The 13391-nt window shown below is 38.7% G+C and overlaps 1 protein-coding gene across 10 annotated transcripts in view; it reads right to left on the minus strand.

Moving 5' to 3' along the window:
- The window catches only part of PTPRM (protein tyrosine phosphatase receptor type M), an 898578-nt gene that overhangs the window by 662627 nt on the left and 222560 nt on the right, over positions 1-13391 (minus strand). The gene's annotated exons all lie outside the window — the stretch shown is intronic.

Consider the following 13391-nt stretch of genomic DNA (forward strand, 5'->3'; position numbering starts at 1 on the left):
TTACCAGGACACAGCACTCCCTCCCTTACATTCCAATACTGAAGAACCCATAAAAAGGTTGAGTCTCATGGTTCTATCTATCCTTGAGAAAGAGGATCCTTCTTCATATGCCCTTTAAGAGCTGACACTATGATCCTTGAATGAAAGCTATATGTAAGGCTCTCTTCACTCCGCTATCGTTGCTTCTGTTATAATACAAATCATAATGACTTTGACAGACCTGTTAAACATCAGATGAAAACTGTGCCCGATAGACGCCATTAATTTAAAATGGGATCCATCAGGTTTTGTCATGGTGCCCCTCATTTTGCAGGAATGAGGCACTTTTTGTTTCCATCAAATCTGATAGAACCACCGACAGATGCTCTGAATGGAGCCTCTGACAGTAGTGTGAATGGGCTTTTGCGTTGTGTTAAGAACTACTCAGACCTAATGCAGGAAATAAATCTAAAAAAATTTAGTTAAGATTAATAGTCAATTTTATGGGACCTAAACTGCTGACTTCTTGCTAATCCCAGGCTCCCCACTTAAGTAGTGCCATGAGTAGATAAGAAAGCATGTCAGGGTCTAAATTAGGACAGTCACCAGCTTGGAGCTGTCCTGTCATCACTGTTGCCTTGCAACACTTCGTTCCAATCCAACCAAGAGTAATACTTGCATGGAGTTCACGTTCTCCCTGTGTTTGCATAACTTTTCTTCTGGTGCACCAATTTCATCCCACACTCCAACAAAACTCTGGTTAATTAAAGGTAATCTGTTACCAGATTTATTTGTCCCTATCTGAAAGCAGCAGAAAGTGGTGATAGAGACAACTGTTTTTCAGCTACAGCGCAAATCATGAATTGTGTCCTCCAGCTACTGACTGTCAGCTTCCTACCTACATGGAGTATAGTCAGAGAGCTATCCATCAGCAGCTCATTAATATCACAGACTATAGCCCATGCACTCATCACTGAGGGGACTAGTGTGCTTGCCTTAAATTGCACCTACAGAACGGTAATGTTATGGAAACTACTGCTACAAAAAGTGACAGACACAGTGTCGGAGTAAGGGTCTCTGTCATTACATTCTGCTGTCCTTGAGGAAGCATAATCTTGACGACTAATTCCATTTAATAATCTTCTGTATGCATTCTTGACATAGGATATGTCAGACTGTGTGCCCCTCGGGAACAGGGATTGATGTTAGTGTTAGGAATCTTAGTACAATGCTATTGAATAGGTTAGTGTATATAAGGAAATAAATGTCTAGAGACATTCATAATGGAATTCTCAGTATGTCCTCCGCTTAGTGGATTGTTGCCATACTATTTGGACATGCTGACAAATTTGGGAGATGCTGAACAGAAAACATGTTGGTATTACGTTAAACACACACCACGAATTGCCAACTATATTGAAGAGAAGTAATTTAAAAAGTTTCTGACTTCACTAATGTCACATAAACTTTTGTCAAACTGGTAATGGGCAGAATTAGGATAGAGCTCCATTTAACAACATTTGCAGCTGGCACAGGGTGGCACACAAATGTGTGATTCTGAGTTAAGTGGAAGTGAAGGGCATAGTTTCCACTTGTCACCTTCTAAAATGACTTGAAAGGTTATTTTTTCAGTGTCATACTGTGAATTGTCCATGGCAACAGCAGCACTTCATTATACTGACAAATTACATTTGGCCAATTGCAGATTCTATGACTTCGACTGGTTTGTCGTAGTCTAGAAGTATGATTATTATACTTTGGTAAATCTGTAACGTATAACACATTGAACAGACAGAAATGAATCAAATATGTATTAATTGTACTTTTAATCTCAGAGTCATGACTTTCAATATCTGGGTCTAATCTGTAACTGTATCATCTAATGCTTCTATACAAAGCAGCTAGAAACAGCGCGCTGGGAGCAATCTTAACACATACATTCATATGATCAACACGTAATGGCTACACTTGGTATAATTCAGGTGGATTGTTACTAATGCTTCCTACATGGTGACTTAATATCAGAAGTGCCTGCATAACCTCACGTATGTGAGACATGTCAAACAATGAACAAGGGTCAAGGGTTTAACTAACAATGGAAAATAACATTTTACACACAAGTTTGCATTGGATAATACACTAAGATCCATTTTATCATCAGTACACCAGAACTGAAAAATGCCCACAAGCAGAGAATGCAATATTCACATACATGACAAAAGTTATGTTGGTTCTTCTTAGGAAGGTAATACTAAGGGTATATTCACATGGAAGATTTGTTGCACAAATTTCGATTCATCAGAATAAGGCTGGCAGAAATACGTGCACATGCGTTCAGCCATATTCTAAAGAAATTTCGGCAACAAATCTGCTCCGTGTGAATATTATTGTCCCGAAATGTTACTTTTACCTCATACACCGTGATGTTTTACAGCAGGTTTCAGAGACACTTTCAGAATACACAGCTCCAAGATAATAATCTTATGGTTCCTAGGTCTGCAAGAACACAGAACTGCATAATTGGCAGCCCAGCCCTGTTTAACAAATCAGAGGACGCTTACTATCATTATGACATATGGATGTCCTATTAGCTTCTATGATAGAAGAGCTGTTCCAGATCTGCAGCACACAAAGGAATCATAGGGTTAATTTAAGAATTCTATATTTTTAGTTGACATACAGTCATGGCCATAAATGTTGGCACCCCTGAAATGTTTCTAGAAAATGAAGTATTTCTCACAGAAGGATTGCAGTAACACATATTTTGCTATACACATGTTTATTCCCTTTGTGTTTATTGGAACTAAACCAAAAAAGGAAGGGAAAAAAAAGCAAATTTGACATAATGTCACACCAAACTCCAAAAAGGGTCTGGACAACTTAATATTTGGTTGCACACCCTTTAGAAAAAATAACTGAAATCAGTCGCTTCCTATAACCATCAATAAGCTTCTTACACCTCTCAGATGGAATGTTGGACCACTTTTCCTTTGCAAACTGCTCCAGGTCTCTTATTGGAAGGGTGCCTTTTCCCAACAGCAATTTTAAGATCTCTCCACAGGTGTTCAATGGGATTTAGATCTGAACTCATTGCTGGCCCCTTCAGAACTCTCCAGCGCTTTGTTGCCATCCATTTCTGGGTGCTTTTCAACGTATGTTTGGAGTCATTGTCCTACTGGAAGACCCAAGATCTCGGACGCAAACCCAGCTTTCTGACACTGGGCTGTACAGTGCAACCCAAAATCCGTTGGTAATCTTCAGAATTTATGATGCCTTGCACACATTCAAGCCACACAGTGCCAGAGGCAGCAAAACAACCCAAGAACATCATTGAACCTCCACCATAGTTCACTGTAGGTACTGTGTTCTTTTCTTTGTAGGCATCATTCCATTTTCGGTAAACAGTAGAATGATGTGTCAGCAGTGGGATCCTCCTGGGTCTCCTGCATAGCGTTTCATTTTATTTAAATGTGGACACATAGTTCGCTCATACACTGATGCTCCCTGAGCCTGCAGGACAGCTTGAATATCTTTGAAACTTGTTTGGGGCTGCTTATCCACCATCCGGACTATCTTGCATTGACACCTTTTATAGATTTTTCTCTTCCGTCCACACCCAGGGAGATTAGCTACAGTGCCATGGGTTGCAAACTTCTTGATAATGTAGCGCACTGTGTACAAAGGCAAATCTAGATCTCTGGAGATGGACTTGTAAATTTGAGATTGTTGATATTTTTCCACAATTTTGGTTCTCTTCTCCTCTTTCTGTTGTCCATGCTTAGTGTGGCACACACAGACACACAATGCCAAGACTAAGGGAACTTATCTCCTTTTTATCTGCTTTCAGGTGTGATTTTTATATTGCCCACACCTGTCACTTGCCCCATGTGAGTTTAAAGGAGCATCACATGCTTGAAATAATTTATTTTTCCACAATTTTGAAAGGGTGCCAATAATTTTGTCCAGCCCATTTTTTGGAGTTTGGTGTGACATTATGTCCAATTTGCTTTTTTTTCTCCCTTTTTTGGATTAGTTCCAATACACACAAAAGAAATAAACATGTATAGCAAAACATGTGCTACTGCAATCCTTTTCTGTGAGGAAAATTTCAGGGGTGCCAAAATTTAAGGCCATGACTGTATGAGTAACGTGTACCAAGTTTAATCAAAATATCTTCAGCCGTTTGGAAGTGATGCTGTATATACATATACACACATTGAGTGAGATTTATCAAAACCTGTGCAGAGAAAAAGTTGCCCAGTTGCCCATAGCAACCAATCAGATCGATTCTTTAATTTTGCACAGGCCCTTTTAAAAATGATTGGTTGCTATGGGCAACTGGGCAACTTTTCCTCTGCACAGATTTTGATAAATCTCCCCCATTGAGTTTCTAGATGGATAGATAAATATATATATAAATTAATCAAGCGCTGTGACAGCCTAAAAGTTAGACAGCTACAGGAAAACTGTAGATACAGAAAAGTACAGTCAAAAACTTACCCCCCCCCCCCCCCCAAAAAAAAGGCAAACTTTGTTCTCTAAAGCTGTTTAACTGGAAGGAGAACCAAATACCACATACTGCACCCAAGTATCCATTAAGGGAATGCTTAAGGTTTATAGAAAGCACTTTGCATGCTTGGCACGGCACACAACATGGAGCCTGGATGCCTGGAGTGAATACGACTTGTTCTTTCAACATTGCAGCTTCATTTACTGATGCCAATAAAAACAAGCCCCATCCAATTAGCCATTTAATATCAAGCAATTAATCATTTGTAGAGAATAATATTACCTGTGACACCTCCGTATACTTTAAATGAATGAAATTATGGTAATGGCGCTATTATAATGAAGTATTTATGAAGGCACCTGCCCTGGTGAAATGTGGAATGTTGTATGCGGCAAAAGATAGGAGGCTTGTAAAATGAAGCAATCTTTGTAAGTTTGACTTCTTCAAGACATAGAGTAAATGCTCTGGATCACTCTACATTAGGAAACGCTGGAACATTTGACAGTCTTCCGATTGTAACACCTGCCCTATACTAGATCACTTCACCGCTCTTTAAAATCTATTAGTGAAAAACTAAGCAATCCAAAATTCAGCTTCTGCATGACTGGTTGGATACAGGGATAGTGAAATATAAGCTGCAATGTTAAACTGTAAAGCAAGATCAACCTAGACGGTCATATTTAGCCTCTTCAAAAGGTTTGCTTAACCCCTTAACGATGCCAGACGTAAATGTACGTCCTGGTGAGCTGGTACTTAACACACCAGGACGTACAATTACGTCCTATACATAACTGCGAGCATCGGAGTGATGCTCGGGTCACGCGTGGCAGGTCCCGGCTGCTGATAGCAGCCAGGGACCCACTGGTAATGGCGGATATCCGCGATCACGTGGATAACCGCCATTAACCCCTCAAATGCCGTGATCAATACAGATCACAACATCTGCGTCAGTGCGGTATTTTGAATGGATGATCGGATCGCCCGCAGCGCTGCCGCGGCGATCCGATCATCCAGCATAGCAGCCGGAGGTCCCCTCACCTGCCTCTGCTGCCTTCCATGGGTCTTCTGCTCTGGTCTGAGATCGAGCAGACCAGAGCAGAAGATGACTGATAATACTGATCAGTGCTATGTCCTATGCATAGCACTGAACAGTATTAGAAATCGAATGATTGCTATAAATAGTCCCCTATGGGGACTATTAAAGAGTAAAAATAAAAGTTAAAAAAAAAAGTAAAAAAAGTAAAAAGAAAAAAATTAGAAAAAAACCCTCCCCCAATAAAAACGTAAATTGTCCCTTTTTCCCTATTTCACCCCCAAAAAGTGTAAAAAAAATATTTTATATACATATCTGGTATTGCCGCATGCGTAAATATCCCAACTATTAAAATAAAATGTTAATGATACAGTACAGTGAAAGGCGTGAACATAAAAAAAAAAATTTAAAAGTCCAAAATACCTGCTTTTTTATAACATTTTATTCCCAAAGATTTTAATAAAAATTGTATTAAAAGTTTTATATAAGCAAATATGGTATCAATAAAAAGTGCAGATCACGGCGCAAAAAATGAGCCCTTATACCGCCGCTTATACAGAAAAATGAAAAGTTATAGGTCTTCAAAATAGGGTTTTTTAAAAGTATTAATTTGATTTAACAGTTTGCGTTTATTTTTAAACGCAAAAGTAATAGAAAAGAACAAGTAATTTTTACCGTTAGTTGTACGGCGTGCAAACAAAACCTTCCATAATTTGCAAAATTGCGGTTTTCTTTCTAATTTCCCCACACAAATAGTATTTTTTTTTGGCTGCACCATACATTTTATGGTAAAGTGAGTGATGGCATTACAAAGGACAACTGGTTGTGCAAAAAACAAGTTCTCATACTAGTCTGTGGATGAAAATATAAAAGTTATGATTTTTTGGACAGTGAGGAGGAAAAAACGAAAATGTAAAAATAAAATTGTCTGAGTCCTTAAGGCCCAAATGGCCTGAGTCCATAAGGGGTTAAAGGGTTTGACTGGCAACCTACATTCATTAAGGCTAGGCTGAAAAAAAACAACAACTGTATTCACCTGTATTCTATGGTTTCCAGTCCAGTCCACTGGACTGGACTGGAAACCATTGTGGTCAGTGATTGACCATTGTGGTCAGTGATTGACTGATTGGGCACTTCCTTGTTTGGCAAAAAGACCAGGTATTGGTGGGCAGCAGGGCATGGCAGTGTTGGAATGGCAGCAGCGGTTATCAATTATGATACTGACAAGTCAGTGACCTGATGCATAATAAATATATTTACAAAGAGCAACACTGTACATTGTGATATTTTGTTATTGTTAAAACTAAAAGAAATACAGAACAGCCTCAAGTTGCAAAGGTCTTTCGTTCCAGGATAACCACTGTGACTGAAAATGCAGTAGCTTGACTCTTTAATATCTGAAGCTGATAAGATCAATATTCTATTTATTTCTAGGAGTCATCTTAGAAAATACTAGCTAATAAAAACAATACAACGAATATCATTATGTGACTAATTTCATAAACTTTTCAAATGAATTCTTACAGCCTACAGAGAGGGAACAGGAGCAGCAATCTGGTATTTCATTACATCTGAGGTTAAGAAAAACAATATCACGCAGAGGTCCCAGCTCATTAATCTGACAATGATTTGACAAGCCAATATAAGTGATCGCAAACAAGCCGCCGTCATTATCGCAAACAGGCAGGAGCGCGGTCAATCACAACCTTGGGATGCAGTCACATATGCGTGGTCCATAAACTCATAGGGGGATTTTTATCAAAGGCTTTAGACTGGTTTTTCCTGTCTAAATTTGTCGCACAGAAAGTCGCAGTCTAAATGTGTGCGACTTTTCTGCGACTTTTGCTCTAGAGGATTTTTAGAACATGATGCATGCAAGTCTATTTTAGACGGAAATGCATTGGAAAATGCATTGGTGCTGAATTTATCAAAAGCTAATTTTCAGCGACAAGTCGAATCGGCTGAAAGTACGCCAAAATGTGAGACCTTTTTGGAGCAGGTTTAAAGGGGTACTCCGGTGAAAACCTTTTTTCTTTTAAATCAACTGGTGCCAGAAAGTTAAACATATTTGTAAATTATTTCTATTAAAAAATCTTAATCCTTCCAGTACTTATTAGCTGCTGAATGCTACAGAGGAAATTCCTTTCTTTTTGGAACACTGATGACATCATGAGCACAGTGCTCTCTGCTGACATCTCTGTCCATTGTAGCAACCGTGCATAGCAGATGTATGCTAAGGGCAGCATGGTGACTCAGTGGTTAGCACTGCTGCCTTGCAGCTCTGGGGCCTTGGGTTCAAATCCCACTAAGGACAACAATAAATAAAGAGTTATTATAATTATAATGATGTCAGCAAAGAGCACTGTGCTCGTGATGTCATCAGAGAGAATTCCAAAAAGAAAAGAATTTCCTCTGTAGTATTCAGCAGCTAATAAGTACAGGAAGGATTAAGATTTTTTAATAGAAGTAATTTACAAATCTGTTTAACTTTCTGGCACCAGTTGATTTAAAAGAAAAAAGGTTTTCACCGGAGTACCCCTTTAAATACAGTCTAAAGCATAGATCACGAAGTCTGTGCACAGAATTTATCAAGAGCCGTGCGACTTTTGATAAATTAGGTGCACAATAGACCAGCCTAACCCTCTGTAGTTTGGTCTATATTGATGCGGGACATAGACAGCTATCCCCCATAGAGTCCTTTATCTAAGACAATGGCCCTCATTTACTAAGAGTGGATTGTCTGTTTGTGTTTCTTTTTTCTGGTTTCAACCTTTTTTTAACTTGGTATTTACTAATCTGTCGCACTTTTCTTGATATTTTTAGTTGCAGGGAAAAATTATGTCGCAAGGTAATTTCTGTCGCATGGTTTATTCGACTTCTAATCATAAAAAGTGTCAACACATCGTAGGACTACTCATTTCTGAGGGGCGCCCTCAATTCCTCAGGTCCGAGTTACAGTGTGTGGATACAGTACTTTATATATAAATCTTTCCATGAATACATTAACCAATTAAACATTTTAAAGTGTACCTGTCGTCAACAAAAACTTTTTATATAATGTAGATAATACCATTATATAAATATTTGTAATATACATTGGTTAAAAAATGTGTATATTTTTGTCTCTGCAGCTATTGCCTGTGTGTCTCTATGAGGAGTCCAAATACAGGAAGTGAGGGTGGACAAGCAGGGCTCTGTGCACTAAGAAAAAGCAGCACAGTGTGCACTGAGGCTCTATAACAGTGATCTCCAATCTGCGGACCTCCAAATGTTGCAAAACTACAACTCCCAGCATGCCCGGACAGCCAAAGGCTGTCCGGGCACGCTGGGAGTTGTAGTTTTGCAAAATCGGGAGGTCGGCAGGTTGGAGACCACTGCTCTATAACATGCTCCTGGCTCATACATCAGGATTATTGACAAGCCAGGAGTCTGCTTGTCCTACTCTCACTTCATGTTTTTGGACTCATCATAGAGACACACAGACAATATCTGCAGGGAGAGCATTTTTTTCACCCAAAAATATACACAATTTTTTATCAATGTATATTACAAATATACATATAATGGTATTATCTACATTATATAAAAAGTTTTTGTTGACGACAGGAACACTTTAAGTTTGCTGGGTCTGAATGCCATTGGAGACTGAGTATGATGTCAGCCTCCAGGGTCTGTTGGTGGTGTATAGGAATGAATGGGCTAGATCTATGACATTGTGATTTTTTGCCCATTGAAATCAATGGGCCCATTGTGATCTTGCGGCAAACAGGGTAGAAAGCTAAACTATATTATACTGTTGTCCAACATATGGACCCAAGTTCACATCATTATCTCCAAATGCCGAACTAACAGACTATACTTCCGTCTATTGCATACAGTGGTGCTTTCTATGTCTTATATTTTAGTAACCATTTACTGCATTTATCTCCCCACAGGGGCCCTGTGAAAGGAGATTTTATTACACAATATTATGCTATATGTATTTTAATAAATATATATATATTGCTTGCATCATAAATTTGAAGCACGGTTCCTTTAATTATTCATCATGTATCAGTACATCTGATATTAGCCTTGAGTTATGGTACAATTCTTTTTTCCTTTTTTTACAAATATATATTTCACCTAAGGTGTAGGTGTTTAGCTCTATAGTACCTCGGCTAATTAATCGTGAGCTGCACATACCACTATTTTTATCAAATTTTATTTTTGTTAAAACAAAATTCTTTTTCATCTAGAAGCAGGGGACCATTATCGGGAGCGGGTGCACGGAGACCCACGGAGATCAGGACATTGGAAGACAGTTAAGATAATGTTTAATTTTATGTGATTTATTAATACATGATGTAATGTTGAATGAAGGAATGCTGCATGAATGATTGATGTGTTTGATCGATGTGTATGATTGACGGGTGATTTATGTAGAACATGTCATGTTGGTTATTTTTATTGTATTTTTCATGTAGATATTTATAGTAAAATATGTGATTTTAATATAAACTTATTGTTAATACATACATTTTTATGTAATGTGTATTTTTTTGTAAAATGTAAAATATGATAGATACGAGTTTTACATTTGCGCTAACCCAGTGTTTGTTTCCCCACAAACCAGGGTGCCTCCAGCTGTTGCAAAACTACAACACCCAGAATGCCCTGACAGCCAAAGGCTGTCCAGGCATGCTGGGAGTTGTAGTTTTGCAACAGCTGGAGGCACCCTGGTTCATTGGCAAACAATGCACTAACCTATTTCTGTTTTTTTCTCTTTTAAATTTCCCTCTATTTTCACTGAACTGGTTAGTAGGTTAATGAAATGCATAGTAAATTGCCGTGGGACATTTTTTTTTATTGAGAAAGCCATAAATGTTCGAAAGAGCAATTGTCAAATTATGTCTGTGGTTTTGTCAATAAAAAAAATTCCTACAGCAATTTACTATGCATTTCATTAACCTACTAACCAGTTCAGTGAAAAGAGAGGGAAATTTAAAATAGAAAAACCAGAAATAGGTTAGTGCATTGTTTGCCAACGAACCAGGGTGCCTCCAGCTGTTGCAAAACTACAATGCTCAGCATGCCAGGACAGCCTTTGGCTGTCAGGGCATGCTGGGTGTTGTATTTTTGCAACAGCTGGAGGCACCCTGGTTTGGGGGGTAACAGAAACACTGGGTTAGCGCAAGTGTAAAACACATTTTCAAAAAAATACACATTACATAAAAATTTATGTATTAACAATAAGTATATATTAAAATCACATATTTTACTATAAATATCTACATGAAAAATACAATAAAAATTACCAACATGACATGTTATACATAAATCAAACACATCTATCAAACACATCAATCATTCATGCAGCATTCATTCAACATTACATCATGTATTAATAAAACACATAAAATGATTATTTTACCTGTCTTCCAATGTTCTTTGCGGCTCCCTTATTTTTCTGCACCCGCTCCTGATAATGGTCCCTTGCTTCTAAATAAAAAAAAAATGTTGTTATCAAAAAAATTAAATTAGTTTCTCACAATTCCCTACAGCATCTTTCTTTTTCGTGGTAACCTTGCAAAAGGGCAAAAATAAAAAAAATTTGGAAAAGCTAAAACCTTGCTTAAAAATAAAATTGTGCAAGAAAAAAAAAAATTACAAGTAAAAATTGCTTGAAAAAGACGAGGCAGGCAAAGGAGCAAACAGCCAGAGAATTTACTCCGCTTTATGAAACTTTATACATGCTTTAAAGTGTCAGGTTTTCTTTCCAGATAATTCACATGAATTTCCGAGTGGTTTTAGGAAAAGACGAGTGATTTTGGCTGAAATGTCGGGAACAAGCCCCTTTTTAAGGTCTTTTTTTTTCACTCTGAGTGATTCGGATTCTGACAGGTTTTTTCCTGGCGCACATTCTGTCGCACGTTCCGTGCCACAGAATTTAGGCGCAAAAGCCGACAAAAAGAGTTGGAATCATGTTAGTAAATGAGGGCATATAAGCAGCATCCTTCCATGCTTTCACTTAAGGACTGTGCCCTTGGACCTCTGATCTCCTTCTTAATTTTATTATTCATCTCATTGAATTAATAGCAGATAACAAATATATACAGTGGGGATCCAAAGTTTGGGCACCCCAGGTATATTGTATTAATGTGCATAAAGAAGCCAAGGAAAGATGGAAAAATCTCCAAAAGGCATTACAGATTAGACATTCTTATAATATTTCAACAAAAGTTAGATTTTATTTCCATCATTTACACTTTCAAAATAACAGAAAAAAAAATGGTGTCTGCAAAAGTTTGGGCACCCTGCAGAGTTAATATCTTGTACTAACCCCTTTGGCAAGTATCACAGCTTGTAAATGCTTTTTGTAGCCAGCCAAGAGTCTTTCAATACCTGTTTAAGGTATCTTTGCCCATTCTTCCTTACAAAAGTCTTCCAGTTCTTTGATATTTCTGGGCTGTCTGTCATGCACTGTTCTTTTAAGGTCTATCCACAGATTTTCAATTATGTTGAGGTCAGGAGATTGTGAAGGCCATGGCAAAACCTTCAGTTTACGCCTCTTGATGTAATCCCCCATGGATTTCGAGGTGTGTTTAGGATCATTATCCATTTGTAGAAGCCATCCTCTCTTTAACTTCAGCTTTTTCACAGATTGCATCATTTGCTGAAATTTTATTGAATCAATTTTTCCTTCTACTCTTGAGATGTTCCCTGTGTCACTGGCTGCATTACAACCCCAAAGCATGATTGATCCCCCCCCCCCCCATGCTTAACAGTTGGACAGAGGTTCTTTTCATTAAATTCTGTTCCCCTTCTTCTCCAAACGTAACTTTGCTCATTCCGGCCAAAAAGTTCAATTTTAACCTCATCGGTCCACAGAAATTGTTTCCAAGATGCATCAGGCTTGTCTACATGTTCATTTGCAAAGTTCAAACGCTGATTTTTGTGGTGAGCACGTAGAAGAGAATTTCTGCTGATGACTCTTCCATGAAGACCATATTTGTACAAGTATCTCTTTATAGTGGAATAGTGTACCACAAGTCCAGTGTCTGCCAGATCTTTCTGGAGGGATTGTGCAGTCAAATGTGGGTTTTGAATTGTTTTTCTCACAATCCTGCGAGCTGTTCTGTCTGATATTTTTCATGGTCTTCCAGATCTTGCTTTAACTTCCACTGTTCCTGATGACTGCCATTTCTTAAAGGGGTACTCCGGTGCTTAGACATCTTATCCCCTATCCAAAGGATAGGGGATAAGATTTCTGATCGCGGGAGTCCCGCCGCTGGGGACCCCCGTGATCTTGCTTGCAGCACCCCGTTTGAGGTCACACGGGGGCGGAGGCGTGATATCACACGCCGCCGGCCCCGTGATCGACAGTAATCAGACCCGGAGCGAACACGCTCCGGGGACTGATTACAAACGGGGTGCCGCGTGGAAGATCACAGGGGTCCCCAGCGGCGAGACTCCCGCGATCAGGCATCTTATCCCCTATCCTTTGGATAAGGGATAAGATGTCTAAGCACCGAAGAACCCCTTTAATTACATTCCGAACAGAGGATATTGACATCTCGTTTTGCTATCTTCTTATAGCCTTCTCCAGCTTTGTGAGCATCAACTATTTTCAGTTTCAGATTTCTAGACAACTCCTTAGAAGAACCCATGGTGCTGATTGTTAGGGAAAGGTCAGATGAGTCTGGGCATTTAAAACCTTTGAGATTGACATCACCTGGTCTTCACAGATGATGATTGAGAACAATCCATGACACTGGCAGGTCTCAGCTTTGCAAAGGGGGCAGTGCATGCTATAAATTCTGCAGGGTGTCCAAACTTTTGCAGACGCCATTTTTTTGTTTTCTGTTATTTTGAAAGTGTAAATGAAGG

Source organism: Hyla sarda, chromosome 5, assembly GCF_029499605.1.
Source record: "Hyla sarda isolate aHylSar1 chromosome 5, aHylSar1.hap1, whole genome shotgun sequence".
Classification (NCBI taxonomy): Eukaryota; Metazoa; Chordata; class Amphibia; order Anura; family Hylidae; genus Hyla; species Hyla sarda.